Genomic DNA, 17042 nt, shown 5'->3' with positions numbered 1-17042 from the left:
CCTGATTTCCTAAAGATTGAACGATTTTTAATGAAGTTGTTGAAAAAATTTATGCAAAGTTCTCCACACCACTAATTAATATGCAGTTTTAGTCGCGCCTTGATGACTCCTCTGTGCAGTCATGACGAAATTAAAAAAAGGGTTCTATGTATGTCTTATCAGGATTTACGGGCTTTTGACGAAGTTTCTTAGCACACTAATCGATTCTTGAGGGTCTAATTAGGTAAAATTGGTATTTTTTCGTTCAAAATGTTGAGCGCGATACGTGCGATCATAAAATTAGTTTTGTTTTTCATTATAGCTTCTATGAATAAATATATTGTACTTTCTAAACCTAGTGGAATATTTCTGGTATGTGTTTTCTAAACATCTCAATTTGTAGATAGACTCGTGATTTTTTATTTTCAATTGTTCTTACAAAAGATATAAAAAATTCAGCTGTATTTAAGAGTCGAAATTACCTACATTCGTACTTTCTGTTTTATTTTCACGCTTAAAAGGCCGCAGGGCCGCATTTATTGATACCTGCAGCATTGCTGTAGTTTACCAAATTTCGAGTATCCGGCGGTGCTTGCTTTTCGAGTGGGATCAAAGAGTCAGAGCCCGATGAGGTTGAAGCCGGATCTAATAATTGAAAAAAATCAAATGAAAATAATATTTATGAACGGATAAATTATGTAATTAAAGCCATTGGGTGTGAATATTGATTTTGAGTTGCTCATTTTTTTGTTGAATATTAAATTATATTTATGAAACTCACTAATTCTTTGGGATTCGACATAATGTCGCAGCCGGTTGAGCGTCAAGTCGCTTAGGTCAATTATGTCGATACAGTCAGCCTTGACAGGACACCTTCTGTCTGAGGACATAATCCGGCGAAGTTCGGCCAACTGTTCATCTGGAATAATTTTGATTATTTTCCTCTTCTCCACAATTTTTTCAAATTCGTTCCGTACCATGCACAGACATTCGTGCGACGTCAACCTGCAAGTCAATTTTCTCCTTTAAGGTCCAGCATTTCGTCTTGTCCTTCTTCCTCTCCTTTTTTTCTAGCTTCCTCAGCTCTTTCGCTGCTCTCTTACTCTCGTAATAGTTCGCTGCTTGCATCGTTGGTGGGACGTCCATCATTTAAAGATGATCTTACGCTCTGTGAAAATATTTTGTGTTATTATTTACAGATTTTAATTGATATAGAAACGTAAGCAAAGCGATGAATGTTTTATTTACGGAACTATTTTTCGTTGAATTTGAAATTAAAATGTTAATTGCCACCAAAATAAGCATAATTTTACTCATTAGAATCTTAATTTTGGCCACAACGAGAGGCTAACTTGGATTTCAAACTGCGACTGTGCATTCTTCCCCTAATTTTTTTTCTTTTGACGTGCTGAAACCCAAAATCAGTCCAGTCATTCGTTGGAAAAGTTAAAAAAAAAAATAGTTTTCACAATTCTACGGCGATTGGCTGGACTGATTTTGGTTTTCAGCACGTCAAAAGAAAGCATATTAATTGAAAAACGTACAGTGACAGGATTGAGAGTCAAATCTTTGAGGAAACGTGCCTTAAAATCAAATTTTTTACGGAACAATTCGTTGCCTGCTTACACGACTGGTGTATTAGGCTCTAAACTGAATTTATTTCTTTCGCCCTCATATATGTGAGTTTATTTTTATGAGTAACCCTTCCAAAGCAGGCCAGCAGCTGCCAAACATATTATTTTTAACAAAAGAACGCGCGAGCTGGTGGCTGATCGCGCCAAGCAGGCAAGCCGACTATTTGTGACTCCCATCCCAAGTTAGAAAATCAAGGGGAGCGATCCGTTCTGCTTCGAAACGAAGCAGCGTCGCAGCGTAAATAAAGAATCTCCTGTCTAACCTGCATCAACACTGTTTACCTTGCGCCACCTCACAATCAGGTGATTTAAAATTTCGAAATTAACGAATGGCTCAACTCTGTCACCGAGTGAGCACATCCAGATTTCTATTATTTATAAAAAAAGCTTTTTATGAATTACAGTTCTAATTTTTTATAATATAAGGACAACAGGAGGTGCGAAACACGCCGGCCGCTGCGACGGAGTAAATAAACAAGACGTTTTGAATTCAATCGGCGGGCGAAAGGAACCCGGCTACACGTTTAAAATAATCACTGATTGTGAGGCTAACCGGAGTTAATTTAATTAAGGTTAAAATTATTGAGAACTCACCTTGTTTTCTGTTGAAATCGTTAAAACTTTGAAGCCTGGCCAGCGAACACGCTTACGCACCCGTTAAAGGCGAGAGAATCAAAACACAAACACAGCTGGTCAGCTGGCAGCTCGGCAGCTGGTCCAACACGGAAGACGGGGTAAGCGTAAGCGAAGCGAACGACTGCGGCGGACTCTGGGCGCACTTCAAAGCTCGTAACGTCACACACAGCCAGCAATACGGCTGTGACGTCATCAGAGGAGGAATGCACCTTCTAGTTGGCTGCTAGTGGCGTTGGCGAGCTCGCGAGCTAGGGTTGCCAGCTGCTTTTCCTTTGAAATCTGATTTTTCCAAGTGTTTTAACACAGAAACCGATATTTTACGGTCAAAACTGGAAAAACTGATCATATTGAGTAGATTTTCGCGCTTGACGTGCTTCAAATATTAACAATTTTGAAAACACTTTGCGCTAATTTGTACATGTGGCAACCCTTTAATTTTCAGGGTAGTTTTCAATTGTTTGCCATAGCTAGAGCTGGAAATTAACAGCTTCCTGCACGCGGAGGTAGCTGCTTCTTAAATAAAATGAACATCTTTTGCCTCCATTAGCATAATTTAAAAATAAATGTATCATTAAATTAGTAAAATATAAATATTATATATTATACCATAAAAGGGGGTTTCGCTGCCACATACGGCGCTAATAGTGGTTTTATTTTCATTTTAAAATATTTACCAATTGACCAGTTGCATAAACCCTTTTAGTGTTCAAAGCCGCCAACAGATGGCGGAACCACAGACTTTCTTAAAAAAATTGCTTTAAGCGGTTTTAAGGCATTTCCGCTGCGATTTCAGACTCAATCTAGCTATTTTGCTTTTTTTTTAATTAATTTGCTTTTTTTTTGACGTGCTGAAAACCAAAATCGGTTCAGCCATTCGCCGTAAAAACGTTGGAAAAGATTTTTTTATTTCAAAAAATAGTTTTTCACGATTCTACGGCGATTGGCTGAACCGATTTTGACTTTCAGCACGTCAAACAATAGTAAATTAATTGAAGAATGCACAGTAGCCAGATTGAGTCTGAAAGTGCCTTAAAAGCGACTGTCTACGGTGGCGCCATCTGTTGGCGGCTTCGAACACTTAGGGTTTATGCAACTGGTGAATTAGTTGCCAAAACTGAATCGTCACGGACGCTACAACAATCAGTCGGAAATTTATATTTAATTCGCACCTGTCCTGGAAAATAATTAACCGCCAATCATGGCCCCGATTGCTGGCTGCGTTTATTTTTAATTTTTCGGCCAATTAATCGTTGCTCAAGAGCCATTCCCGTGGACGTAATTGCCGCGCCGAAATTCATACCAGCACTCTGCTCTTGTCGCGCGTCACTCGCAAACTTGCCGCCTTTAATTATTTTGGAAGTACCAAATTTTATAACTTCCGCTTATTGACAGAAAGTGACAAAAATGAAAATTCAGCACAATATCGGAATTTTTATTTCGTATTTATTTATAAACTCTGACCTTTCGAAACAGTTTTCGCAATTAAATTTAACTCCATTTTCAACGAAATAAATAATAAAGATAGAAATTTATCTAGCATACATATATTCAAATTTTGATAGGAATTTATGAATGTGGGCGTAACCAGGAAGACATCGCGTTTTCAACTTTTAAATTTTTGTTCATCGATTTTTCAGATTTTTGCAAGATTTCAAGTGAGATTTATGCAAACCTAAACATCGGAATTTGCTCTTGCAGCGATTGCATTTTGTAATTTTCAAATGACGATATTTCTTGTAATGAACACTCGCATAACCTTTTGGCAAAAAGCACAAACCTCGAAATTGTGGAAGTTTTTCACATGATTTCTCAATTCAGTTCGATCGGAGAAAAGTTTTTCGCACATTTTACATTTCGTGGATTTGAGCAAGTGCTTGAAAGCTATGTGCTTTTTCAAATTAGATTTTTCCATTGCTTTGTAATCGCAATCACTGCATTTGAACATTTTAGCTTTGTCTTCTCTCCCGTGGACAGAGTCAAAGTGAGTTTTCATTTCAATTTTCGTTTTGAAAAATGACAAGCAACCATAATGAGAACATTTTACGGGAAAATCTTTGTGAACATGACGAACATGATGGTTGTAGTTCTGTGGTCCCTCAAATTCCTTTCCACAGAAACTGCACTTGAATTTTTCTCGTTCCTTTTGTTTCTCGTGGACATTCTTCATGTGCTCTTCTTTTTCTTCAAGAGAGCGGAAATAAGTCACACAGCTACGATTTTCACATCTGATAGCTTTCTTGTGAAAATTCCTATTATGAAGAGCCATAGAGCGAGAATATTTAAATCTTTTCCCGCAGTAGATGCAATTCCATAGCCTCGGCCGAATCTCACCTTCAATTCGTCTCTCTTCGTCACCGTCACTTTGCGGCAGCTCAATTTTCTCCAACTGCACCCAGCACTGCTCCAATTTCCCATCTTAAAAAGAATAAATAAAATAAACAAAAACCATTGCTCTAACGTTACGAAGCTCAAATATTACCAAAATAGTTTTTCCGCAGCACTTTCGCTGCATCGTCCAAATGATCTGAATTCCTCGGCCACCAAACCAATTCCTCATCCACCATTTCGTCGAATTTCCAAAGAAATCTGAGGGGAAAATCCTTAAATTCTACTAATTCCTGAAAGAAACTCACTCGGCATCCCAGGTGCAAAAGTAGCAAATTAAATCGTCGTCATCGATTTCCTCAGCCAACTCGTACTCGCAGACGTTGAGGAACCAATTCTGCAGCTTCTCCTTGTCCACGTGGACAGCGAGAACAGCGCCGTCCGCAGTCGGACGCTCACAGATCAGGCACAGCGCCTTTTGAATCGACATTTCTGACAGACCACCTGACCCTGAGTGACAAGATGGAAGGTTCCAGGTGGCTTAGTTATTGAAGCGCCACCCTTAGGAGAGGCTACACACCCTTGAATTCGTTTAAAGTGGGAAAGTTTTAAATTCATAACGTACTTTTAACAACATTTCCATATTAGATTCAGTCGTTTCCTCAGTGAAAATTTAATAGAGGTTTTTTTAACTTAAAAATGTCGCTTTTCCGCATCTATTTTCAAGACACGCTTGTATTAATTTCGGAATTCAGAGGCAAAGTAATTGTCCGTATCCTGTTTCTGGAATCACAATAATAAAGCGGAAGTGCAACGGTCGTAACGATATGAGTTGCTCTTGGCGTTCGCGTCGGTAGACAGCGTGCAAATGAAGAAATTGGCAAAAGCGCGCGAGGAGAGGTGCTAGGAAATCGTCGGAGAAATAATGCTCGCGTTTCTCGCCAATTGAGTGTGAGAACGAAAGCCGCATCTTGCTGCTGCAATAAAATTAAGTGTCGCTAATTAAAGAAGACGCGAAGGGGCTCGCGTGAGTCTTGCGCTTGTCGTGCCTCTGCAGTACCATTGAGCTTGAGGATTGTTATTCTCGCATGAACTTTTGGCTTTAAATGATGTTAACGGAAAATAATTTGTTATTATTTAAAGTAGCTCTGAATTGTGTAAAACGGAAATTTCTAAATATGTATTTGCTTCAAATTGGTAAAGAGCAAAAATTTCCGTCGATTCTGTTTAAATTTCTGTGAAAGAAACCGGTAACAAAAAGCGGTGAGCATTTGTCTCCTTATTGGAAATATGATTTGGTTGTATGTTGTGTCTGATTTGAGCCGAGCGTGAAATCGGTAAAAAAGGCAAGCACTGAACCATGGTGCATTGGGCATTTTGTATTGTTCCTTTTATAAAATACAAATTTACTGGGATTTGACCCATCATGCAGAGCTCAAATTTTGTTATGAATAATTTTTAACGGCTAATAAATTATGTTTTGGACAATTTTGCATTCTAAACTTATCTATTTAGACGGGTTGTAATCGGTTTTAGATGGTTTTGGTATAATTATATGGTTCTAACGGTTTTAAGTGTGGATTAAATTGCATGATTCGTGCTGATTTGATAGTCCTGCAATGATTTAAATCTTAAAAATTAGTCAATCGTCTAAAATTCACAGCCCTACTCATTGTTTCACATAATAATTGACAAAAATGAAAATGCAGAAAAATATTGGAATTTTTGTTTTGTATTTATTTAAACTCTAAATTTTAGAAACAGGTTTTTTGTTTAAATTATAGTGCATTTACAATGTAATAAAAAAAGAAAGAAATACTAAAAAGCACTTATTATATATTCACATATTTTGACTGAAATTCTATGAATAAGTGGTTTCCAGCAAGATTTCGTCAACAACTTTCAAATTTTTTGTTCAACGATTTTTCTGATTTTTGCAAGATTTCAAGTGAGATTTATACAAACCTAAGCATCGGAATTTGCTCTTGCAGCGATTGCACTTTGTAATTTTCAAATGACGATATTTCTTGTAATGAACAGTCATAACCTTTTTGCAAAAAGCACAAACCTCGAAATTGTGATAGTTTTTCACATGATTTCTTAATTCAGATAGACCGGGGAAAGGTTTTTCACACGTTTTACATTTCTTGGATTTGAGCAAATGCTTACTAGCTATGTGCCGTACCAAATCAAATTTTCGCATCGTTTTGTAATCGCAATCATTGCATTTGAACATTCTTGCTTCGTCATCTTTCCCGTGAGCGGAATCAAAGTGAGTTTTCATTTCGATTTTAGTTTTGAAAAATGACAAGCAACCCTTATGAGAGCATTTTGCGGGAAACTCTTTGTGGACACGGCGAACATGTTGGTTGTAGTTTTTTGGTCCCTCAAATTCCTTCCCACAAAAACTGCAATTGATTTTTTCCCGTTCCTTTGAATTTTCATGGACATTCTTCGTGTGCTCTTCTTTTTCTTCAAGAGTGTGGAAATAAGTAGCACAGTTTTTATTCCCACATCTAATGGCTTCCTTGTGCATTTTCTTCATATGTGCAGACAAATTATACGAATATTTAAATCGTTTCCCGCAGTAGAAGCAATTCCATAGCTTCGTCCGTAATTCTGCTTCAACGTTTCGTCTCTCTTCAGCGTAACTTTGCGGCAGCTCAATTTTCTCCAACTGCACCCAACATTGCTCCAATTTCCCCTCTAAAACGAATACAAAATTTTACAAAAAGAGCTTCTAAAGGCGTGAATTTTACCAAAATAGTAATTCCGCAGCTTCTTCGCCGCATCGTCCAGATAATCTAAATTCCTAGGCCACCAAACCAAATCCTCGGCCGCCATTCGGTCGAATTTCCAAAGAAACCTTCATGAAGTATTCCACAAATAAAAAAGGAAATTCCTTAAATTCTTTTTAAAATGCTCACTCCGCATCCCAAAGACAAAAGTAGCAAATTTTGTCATGATCCTCGATTTCCTCGGCCAACTCGTGTCCGCATACGTTGAGAAACCAAGTCTGCAGTTTCTCCTTGTCCACGTGGACAGCGTGGACAGCGCCGTCCGCCGTTGGACGCTCACAGATCAAGCACAACACTCTTTGAAACGACATTTCTAACAGACCACCTGAACCTGAGCGAAAAGATGGAAGGTTGCAGGTGGCTAAGCTATTGAAGCGCCACCCTTAGGAGAGGAAACACACCCTTGATTTCGTTTAATGCGGGAAAGTTTAAAATTCATAACGGATTTTGAACATTATTTCTATTAGACAAGCGCTTCGCACTTGGGTTCCGAGTCGGGGGGAAGCTCGGGGGCGGGGGCCAACTCGGATTCGCCCCAAAGCCGGTCGCGGGCGGTGACCGTTGGGCGGCGGCGCGCCGGCACCTGCGGCGCTGGAAATGCCGAGAAAAACCGGCTCTGGGAGAGATCTCAGGGCGGCCACCCTGAGAAAGGTCACCGGGGTGGTTGGGGGGTGTGCGCACCGGCGAGACGCTTCCGGGGAGGGGCCGCGCGCGAAAATCGCTCCGCTGGTCCAGTCGTTGCACGGCAAAAACCGAGGCGCTCCGTTCGAGGGTTTCATTTCGGGGGACCCTGAGAAAGGTTGGCCGGTTGCGGCAGGTTAAAGTGCTCGGGCACTTTCGTCGCGGTCAATGCTGCGGCAAATACTCGAATTTCGGCAAAATGAATTAAAAAGTGTCTTTGCGCTGGGCGAAATGCGGCTGCAGTGCACGCTTCGCCTCTCTCGCACTTTTATGCACACTAAACGAGACGAAGGAAGCGAAATGAATCGTTGCCGCCGGCGAAATCACGCAGTAAAAGTGCTCAGGGTGGGCGACCTGAGGAAGGTTGGTGGTTTGAAGTGCGGCTAGTTAGCGAAAAGCAGCGTCAATCTTGCTTGAAAACGCCGAAATCGCGATTAAATTCGGTCTGCGAATCGGTCTCAGGTCGGGGGAACTTGAGGAAGGTCAGCCGGTTGCTTCAGGTTGAAGCGCTCGGCGGGCGCTTTCGAATGAGGGTCGCGGTCGGCGCTGCGGCGAATGCTCGAATTTTGGCAAAAAAATGAATTAAAAAGTGTCTTTTGCGCTGGGCGAAATGCGGCTGCAGTGCACGCTGCGCCGCTTGCGCGAATTCGAAACGCACTTTTATGCACTCTAAATGCGACGAAGGAAGCGAAATGAATCGTTGCCGCCGGCAAAATCACGCAGTAAAAGTGCTCAGGGTGGGCGACCTGAGGAAGGTTGGTGGTTTGAAATGCGGCTAGTCAACGCAACGCAGCGTCAAACTGGCTTGAAAACGCCGAAATCGCGATTAAATTCGGCCTGCGAATCGGTCTCAGGTCGGGGGACCCTGGGGAAGGTCGTTTGGGCACGCCAGGTTGAAGTGCTCGGCGGGCACTTTCGAATGAGGATTCGCGGTCGACGCTGCGGCGAATACTCGAATTTTGGCAAAAATAAAACTGTTTCACTCGGTGCCGCACCGCACGCTCCTTCTGCCGTGCACACCCAAAACCGAAAATCCCATATAAAATAAATTTGGGTAGAGTTAGACCGGTTAAAATTTGGATTCAGACACCCGCGCACTCAGTCGTGTGTGTCCGATGGTCAAATTGGGTATTCAGCGGCCGGCGGCTCCGCGGCGCCGCCGCGCGTTTTTTCAGCCTGGCCATTTGAGTGCACGGCAAAACGCGGACTTTCAATGCTCCGCCGTAAATCGCCTATGGCACGGATTTCCGCCAAAATCGGTTTGCAGGGAATATTCACCGGGCGGAAGAGTATAGTACAGCAGTCGCGGCCGAAAATATTTTTTTTCTGCGTGAAATCCGAATTCGAAATTCCCATGTTAAGCTTATGGAGGCGAAAAACCCTTCCGCGGCGCGCGCCAAACCTATCTCCTCCCAGGTTTTTCATCCGATCAGGTCGAATTTGGTCTTAAAATGTTCGCAGATAAATTGCGCATCGCTGATCAAGCCATTTTTTCATTTTTTGCTCTGGTCCGGAGATATGCCTGCCGAAAGGTACTCAGGCAACAAATGGGCAAATTTGCCCGTTTAATAACTTTTTCGCTATGAGGCGGAAAAATCTTTTCCGCACACCGTTGGCTTCGTTCACTCGTCGCCTGCTCGAGTCTCGAGCTTGGGGGCCCTGGGGCCCATCGGGACCCCGCGGGGGGCCGCGAGTACCGAAAAATTGCGTTTTGTACATTTGAAAGGTCTCCGTTGACCCTGAGGAGGTCGTACAGGCCTAAAACTCGCTGGGAGGTCTTAGGATGAGCGGAATTGATTTTTGGTGGGGTTTTTAGATTTTTAGCTTTCCATGTCTGCGGCCGTGTTAACTTTATGGGGATTTCGACTTTTGCCTGTTTTTAACCCTTTCGGCCCTTCTAGCTCCGGCGCCGTTCGAGCAGGATGGCGGTACACTCAAAGAAAAAATTCTCATTTTGAGACGAAAAAATCGGCTCTCAAGTGAGAGTAAAAAAATTCGTCTCACTTTGAGAGCGAAAAGCGGCCGGCCGCTTTTGCGTCTCAATTTGAGACGAAAAAATCGGCTCTCAAAAGAGAGCGAAATTTTTCGTCTCACTTTGAGAGCGAAAAGCGGCCGGCCGCGTTTCGCTCTCAAAGTGAGACGAAAAAATCGGCTTTCAACTGAGAGCGAAATTTTTCGTCTCACTTTGAGAGCGAAATGCGGCCGGCCGCTTTTGCTTCTCAATGTAGAGCCTAATCTGTTTTGTACTTACGATCGGCTATGGCAGGCCCCGCAAAACTTTATTTTCAATCCATTTGATGATCCGCTTGGCCGAAAAACTTGAAACGTCGTTCACGCACAGCATTATTACCGCACTTTTTGCCACTTAGGGACAATGCACTTGACATAAAACGACCTCAAAACCCGACTAAAAACGCCAGCGTGAGCCCTTGCCGCGAAAATAGACGGACCAGCTGAAACTTTAAAATGTAAACAATGACACTGATAGGCCAATTTTAATTTTTTGCACCAATCACAAATTAGTTCTGGTTATAACCTCACATCCTTGACTTTGACTGGCGCGAAGTCAGTCTGAAAAAAATAGAAACAAACTAATTTTTTTCAAATCAAGAGAGATGCCAACAATAATAAAAGTGGAAATAAATTATAAAATAAATACAAAATTAATTAAAATAATAAGTGGTATAATAATTAAAATTATGAAAGAGTAAAATATATAAATTAATATGGATAAAAGAAATTTAAATTAAAAAAATAAATAATTTAAACATGAAAATAAATACAGTCTTTAGGAATTATTGTTAAAAAAAAAACTTCTTAAATTCAAATCTGGAATATATGACATGCTTCATAAAACGAATAGCAGGTAGACTGGACACGGCTTAAAGAAGTATACATGGTTAGACTCTCAGTTACACTGTTAGGAATAAACCTTTTTTTAAACCAATTGCTTGCATAATTTTGAATGTTAATTTTGATTAAATCTTTAGAAATCTAGAGTCGGCCACAGGGACATCATAGATTTCAATTTCACGTACAAATTTATATGTTTTAATGTTTCCTGAGCGGCATATTAACATTGAGCAACATAATTTGAATCAATCTGGCATATTTTTTGGATGAGGACTGTCATCAGTGATGTAAATTAGTGATTAGAAGCATCGTTTTCGTCTTCTTTCATGACAGTATGGACCTGCTTTTAACTTGGAAATTTTATCAAGGAATTTTAATTTTAACCCACCAATTCTAATTAATCTGAATTGAATATATTTAAACCATCTCAATTAAGAAAAAACATAATAACGGCGCATCTCTTCCAAATTTCCGCAAATTTGCCTGAAACTGCCCCGATGGTAAAATGTGATAACATGCACCAGGAAAGGAAAACATATTGCTACAAATAAAAAAAAATTGATTGGACGCGATTTTTTGACTTCAAATTCGAATTGCAGCAAAACAATCGTGACTGGAGCTTTGGAACTTGTTGTGCTGTTGCAGATATTTACGATCATCCTTTTCAATTTTAAAATTTCAAATAATTTTGCTAAAGGGGACCTTAACCTTCGACCTGTGAATGTTTTTAAAATGAAAAGTCTCCCAGGGACGCAAACTAGGTTGGGCAGTGTAAATTTCAATTTTAAAAGCAAACGTAATTGTCTCATAAAAATTCAAAAAACAAATCGCGACCAATCAATTTCCAAATTCGCGGAGAACTGCGCCATTATTATTAATTTCTAGATCTAGACGGTTTAAAATAGAGCGTCCATCGGGATTATTTTTGTTGTTGCGAGTTTGACTTCTTCGAAAATTATTTGCCGGGTTCGGCCCAGTCCCGGGACAATGTTCTAATTATTTGCGTGATATCCCAGAAGCCTGAAAACAAATTCCCGGGAAATCCTGGCTTGCTGGTCAATCTATGCATAAATGTCTCAAAATTGTTATTTGTAGCAATATGTTTTCCTTTCCTGGTGCATGTTATCACATTTTACCATCGGGGCAGTTTCAGGCAAATTTGCGGAAATTTGGAAGAGATGCGCCGTTATTATGTTTTTTCTTAATTGAGATGGTTTAAATATATTCAATTCAGATTAATTAGAATTGGTGGGTTAAAATTAAAATTCCTTGATAAAATTTCCAAGTTAAAAGCAGGTCCATACTGTCATGAAAGAAGACGAAAACGATGCTTCTAATCACTAATTTACATCACTGATGACAGTCCTCATCCAAAAAATATGCCAGATTGATTCAAATTATGTTGCTCAATGTTAATATGCCGCTCAGGAAACATTAAAACATATAAATTTGTACGTGAAATTGAAATCTATGATGTCCCTGTGGCCGACTCTAGATTTCTAAAGATTTAATCAAAATTAACATTCAAAATTATGCAAGCAATTGGTTTAAAAAAAGGTTTATTCCTAACAGTGTAACTGAGAGTCTAACCATGTATACTTCTTTAAGCCGTGTCCAGTCTACCTGCTATTCGTTTTATGAAGCATGTCATATATTCCAGATTTGAATTTAAGAAGTTTTTTTTTTAACAATAATTCCTAAAGACTGTATTTATTTTCATGTTTAAATTATTTATTTTTTTAATTTAAATTTCTTTTATCCATATTAATTTATATTTTACTCTTTCATAATTTTAATTATTATACCACTTATTATCTTAATTAATTTTGTATTTATTTTATAATTTATTTCCACTTTTATTGTTGTTGGCATCTCTCTTGATTTGAAAAAAATTAGTTTGTTCCTATATTTTTTCAGACTGACTTCGCGCTAGTCAAAGTCAAGGATGTGAGGTTATAACTTATAACCAGAACTAATTTGTGATTGGTCCAAAAAATTAAAATTGGCCTATCAGTGTCATTGTTTACATTTTAAAGTTTCAGTTTCAGCTGGTCCGTCTATTTTCGCGGCAAGGGCTCACGCTGGCGTTTTTAGTCGGGTTTTGAGGTCGTTTTATGTCAAGTGCATTGTCCCTAAGTGGCAAAAAGTGCGGTAATAATGCTGTGCGTGAACGACGTTTCAAGTTTTTCGGCCAAGCGGATCATCAAATGGATTGAAAATAAAGTTTTGCGGGGCCTGCCATAGCCGATCGTAAGTACAAAACAGATTAGGCTCTACATTGAGAAGCAAAAGCGGCCGGCCGCATTTCGCTCTCAAAGTGAGACGAAAAATTTCGCTCTCAGTTGAAAGCCGATTTTTTCGTCTCACTTTGAGAGCGAAAAGCGGCCGGCCGCTTTTCGCTCTCAAAGTGAGACGAAAAATTTCGCTCTCTTTTGAGAGCCGATTTTTTCGTCTCAAATTGAGACGCAAAAGCGGCCGGCCGCTTTTCGCTCTCAAAGTGAGACGAAAAATTTCGCTCTCTTTTGAGAGCCGATTTTTTCGTCTCAAATTGAGACGCAAAAGCGGCAGGCCGCTTTTCGCTCTCAAAGTGAGACGAATTTTTTTACTCTCACTTGAGAGCCGATTTTTTCGTCTCAAAATGAGAATTTTTTCTTTGAGTGTACTACCCGTCAAAATGAAGCTAATTGCAGCTTCTTTCATATGAGTGGTCCCGGCGGGCCGTCGGGCGTGGTGGGCCTTCGCGGGGGCTCCTCAAAAAATAATTAATGTCCAAACCACGTTTTTGCACCTTTCGAATTTTATATCTCGGCCGCTATGGGACTTGCGGGCCAAAACCGGTAATGGCTGAACTCACCGTTTAATTCTGCGGGCGACGGCACCAATTTCAACCCACCATCCCCCTCGCACCCAACGCTGCCCCGGAAAGACCCTCGAAAAGGCCCTTTTTGGTTTTATTTTTTTTAATTCTCCTATGGAAGGAATCCAGGCTTGCACACCTGAAAACGCGTTCGTGGGCGACCCTGCGTCGACCAACCGGGTTTCGCCCCGATCCGCCCCGTTTTGGCGATTTTTTTACACAGGAGCATAGGGAGGCCGCTTGCAAAGAGGGGCTCCCCGGGCTCCTATGGGGCGGTGGCAAAAAACCTTTGGGGCCCGAACCCCCCCGGCCCCCCCGCCTCTGCCCCCCGGTCCCTTAACTGCGACCCCCCTGTCGATGGGTATCGTTTATGTAGGGTCCATTCAGTCGTTTGCTCAATAGAAATTCTATAATGTTTTTTTTTTAATTTTAATAATGGCTTTTACGCATCTATTTGCAACACATGCTTGTAAATTTCGGTATTCGATGGCAAAGAAATTGTCTGTATCCTGTATCTGGGAAACACAACAGTAAAGTGGGAGCGCAATGGTCGTAATTAGCTGCTTTTTTTGCTCTTTTTATCCCTGTCCTCTCGGACCGGGAAGGGCGCGCACTGCACTCTAGCACGAATGCTGAAACCCGGGTCCCAATAACACCGCGAACGGATAACATGGGCTCTAAGCTCTGGGGTTCGCGTCGGTAGAAAGCGTGCAAAAGAGGAAATTGGCAAAAGCGGCGCGAGGAGAGGTGCGAGGAAATCGTCTGAGCACTATTGCTCGCGTTTCTCGCCGATTGAGTGCGAGAACGAAAGCCGCATCTTGCTTTTGCTGCAATAAAATGCCGTGACACTCATTAAAGAAGACAAACGGGCGCGTGAGTCTTCCGCTTGTGCCTTCGGTGCCATTGCGCTTTAGGGTTGCCATACCCGCATGAATTTTTGGCTTAAAATGATGTAAATGGAAAATAATTCGTAATTATTTAAAGTAGCTCTGAATTGAGTAAAATGGAAATTCCTAAATATATATTTGCTTCAAATTGGGAAAGAGCAAAAATTTTCATCGATTCTATTTAAATTTCTATGATAAAAACCGGTAACAAAAAGCGGTGAGGATTGTCTCCTTATTGGAAACATGATTTGGGCGTATGTTGTGTCTGTTTTGAGCCAAGCGTGAAATTGGTAAAAAAAAGGCAAGCACTGAACCGCGGTGCATTGGGCATTTTGTATTGTTCCTTTAATAAAATACAAATATACTGGGTTTTGACCCATCAGAGCTCAAATTTTGTTATGAATAACTTTTCACGGCTAAAGAAATTATGTTTTTGGACACCTTTGCATTTCAAACTTATCTATTTAGACGGGTTTTAATCGGTTTCGGCATATTTAGATGGTTCTAACGGTTTTAAGTGTGGATTAAATTGCACGATTCGTGCTCATTTGATAGACCTGCAATGATTTAAAGCTTAAAAAATTAGTCAATCGTCTAAAAATCACAGCCCTATACTCATTGTTTCACATAATAATTGACAAAAATGAAAATGCAGAAAAATATTGGAATTTTTGTTTTGTATTTATTTAAACTCTAAATTATCGAAACAGTTTTCGTGTTTAAATTATAGTGCATTTACAATGTAATAAAAAAATAAAGAAATACTAAAAAGCACTTATTATATATATTCACATATTTTGACTGAAATTCTATGAATGAGTGGTTTCCAGGAAGACATCGTATTCAACTTTCAAATTTTTTGTTCACCGATTTTTGTGATTTTTGCAAGATTTCAAGTGAGATTTATGCAAACCTAAACATCGGAATTTGCTCTTGCAGCGATTGCACTTTGTAATTTTCAAATGACGATATTTCTTGTAATGAACAGTCATAACCTTTTTGCAAAAAGCACAAACCTCGAAATTGTGATAGTTTTTCACATGTTTTCTCAATTCAGATCGACCGGAGAAAAGTTTTTCACACGTTTTACATTTCTTGGATTTGAGCAAGTGCTTGTTAGCTATGTGCTTTTTCAAATGATATTTTTTCATTGCTTTGTAATCGCAATCATTGCATTTGAACATTTTTGCCTCGTCATCTTCCCCGTGAGCAGAATCAAAGTGAGTTTTCATTTCGATTTTAGTTTTGAAAAATGAAAGACAACCAAGATGAGAGCATTTTACAGGGAAATCTTTGTGAACATTACGAATGTGTTGGTTGTAGTTTGATGATCCCTCAAATTCCTTCCCACAAAAACTACACTTGAATTTTTCTCGTTCCTTTGGTTTCTCGTGGACCCCTACGAGAAAAATCACGTGTTGACACGAGTTTTCGGTGACCCCCTCAAATATTTTTTTTGTTATTTTTCCCGGGTTATTTGAGGCCCCCTTAGTCAATATTGACTTGAAATTTTGATTTATTTTGTGTTTTTAATATTTCTGGATCACGTGATCATCACGTGACAAACACGTGTTACCGGACACGAGTTAAAAATTAAATTACTTGTTAATTGCTTCAATTGCATTTTTACTATGTAATTTGCAGTTTTGTTCCTTAATTTAATGATTTTAAGGGTAAATAATTAAATTTAGCTACTCATAAATTTTAACTCGAGTTGAACACGTGTGAAAACACGTGTTTTTAAGTACGTGTCCGAGATCACGTGATGAACACGTGTCAGAGATCACGTGTTCAACTCGAGTTAAAATACACGAGTAGCTAAATTTAATATTTTCTTAGAATTTATACAATTTTGCCCATTTCACTTAAAGAATGGGCAACAATTTCCAAAGTTCTTTGAAAATACGTGGTTGATTTAACTTATTGTGTCGGAGATCACGTGATTAACACGTGTTTATCACGAGTACCGTTACACGAGTAGTTCGGTTGAATAATTTGCCATCAAAATAATTTTATAAATAGAAAAACTGCACCTAAATTAGCTATTACTACATGGTATATTAAAGTCCTGTGTATCACATAATTTCCCACTTAAACCATAGAAAATTTGTCAAGGAATCAATTTTTAAATTTTGTAAATTTTAATTTAAATTCCTTTTTATTTCTCCAAAGAAATCATAATATTTTACAAACATTTAAAGTCAAATGATGATTTACTAGAAATAATTCATAATATTTTATTCAAATTAAATTTATTATAATTTAATAATTTGATATTTACTAATTTTTTTATTTTAATTATATAGCTCCTATTATATTTCTTCGATATATTATTTAAATTTTTATTAACTTAATTTTAATTAGTTAAATTTAATTATATTTCATTGCTGTG

General features: G+C 39.3%; 1 long non-coding RNA gene across 1 annotated transcript; it reads right to left on the bottom strand.

The window, feature by feature from the left end:
• Window positions 1-768: 768 nt before the first annotated feature.
• LOC135941891 (uncharacterized) lies at window positions 769-2310 on the bottom strand. Its single transcript, XR_010575024.1, has 3 exons — window positions 2208-2310; window positions 957-1147; window positions 769-898 (listed from the first exon to the last, which is right to left on the bottom strand). It is a non-coding gene; the product is annotated as an uncharacterized LOC135941891 (long non-coding RNA).
• Between the last annotated feature and the right edge of the window lie 14732 nt (window positions 2311-17042).

Source organism: Cloeon dipterum, chromosome 4 (assembly GCF_949628265.1).
Source record: "Cloeon dipterum chromosome 4, ieCloDipt1.1, whole genome shotgun sequence".
Taxonomy (NCBI): Eukaryota; Metazoa; Arthropoda; class Insecta; order Ephemeroptera; family Baetidae; genus Cloeon; species Cloeon dipterum.
This window is presented reverse-complemented; position numbering and strand designations above follow the sequence as displayed.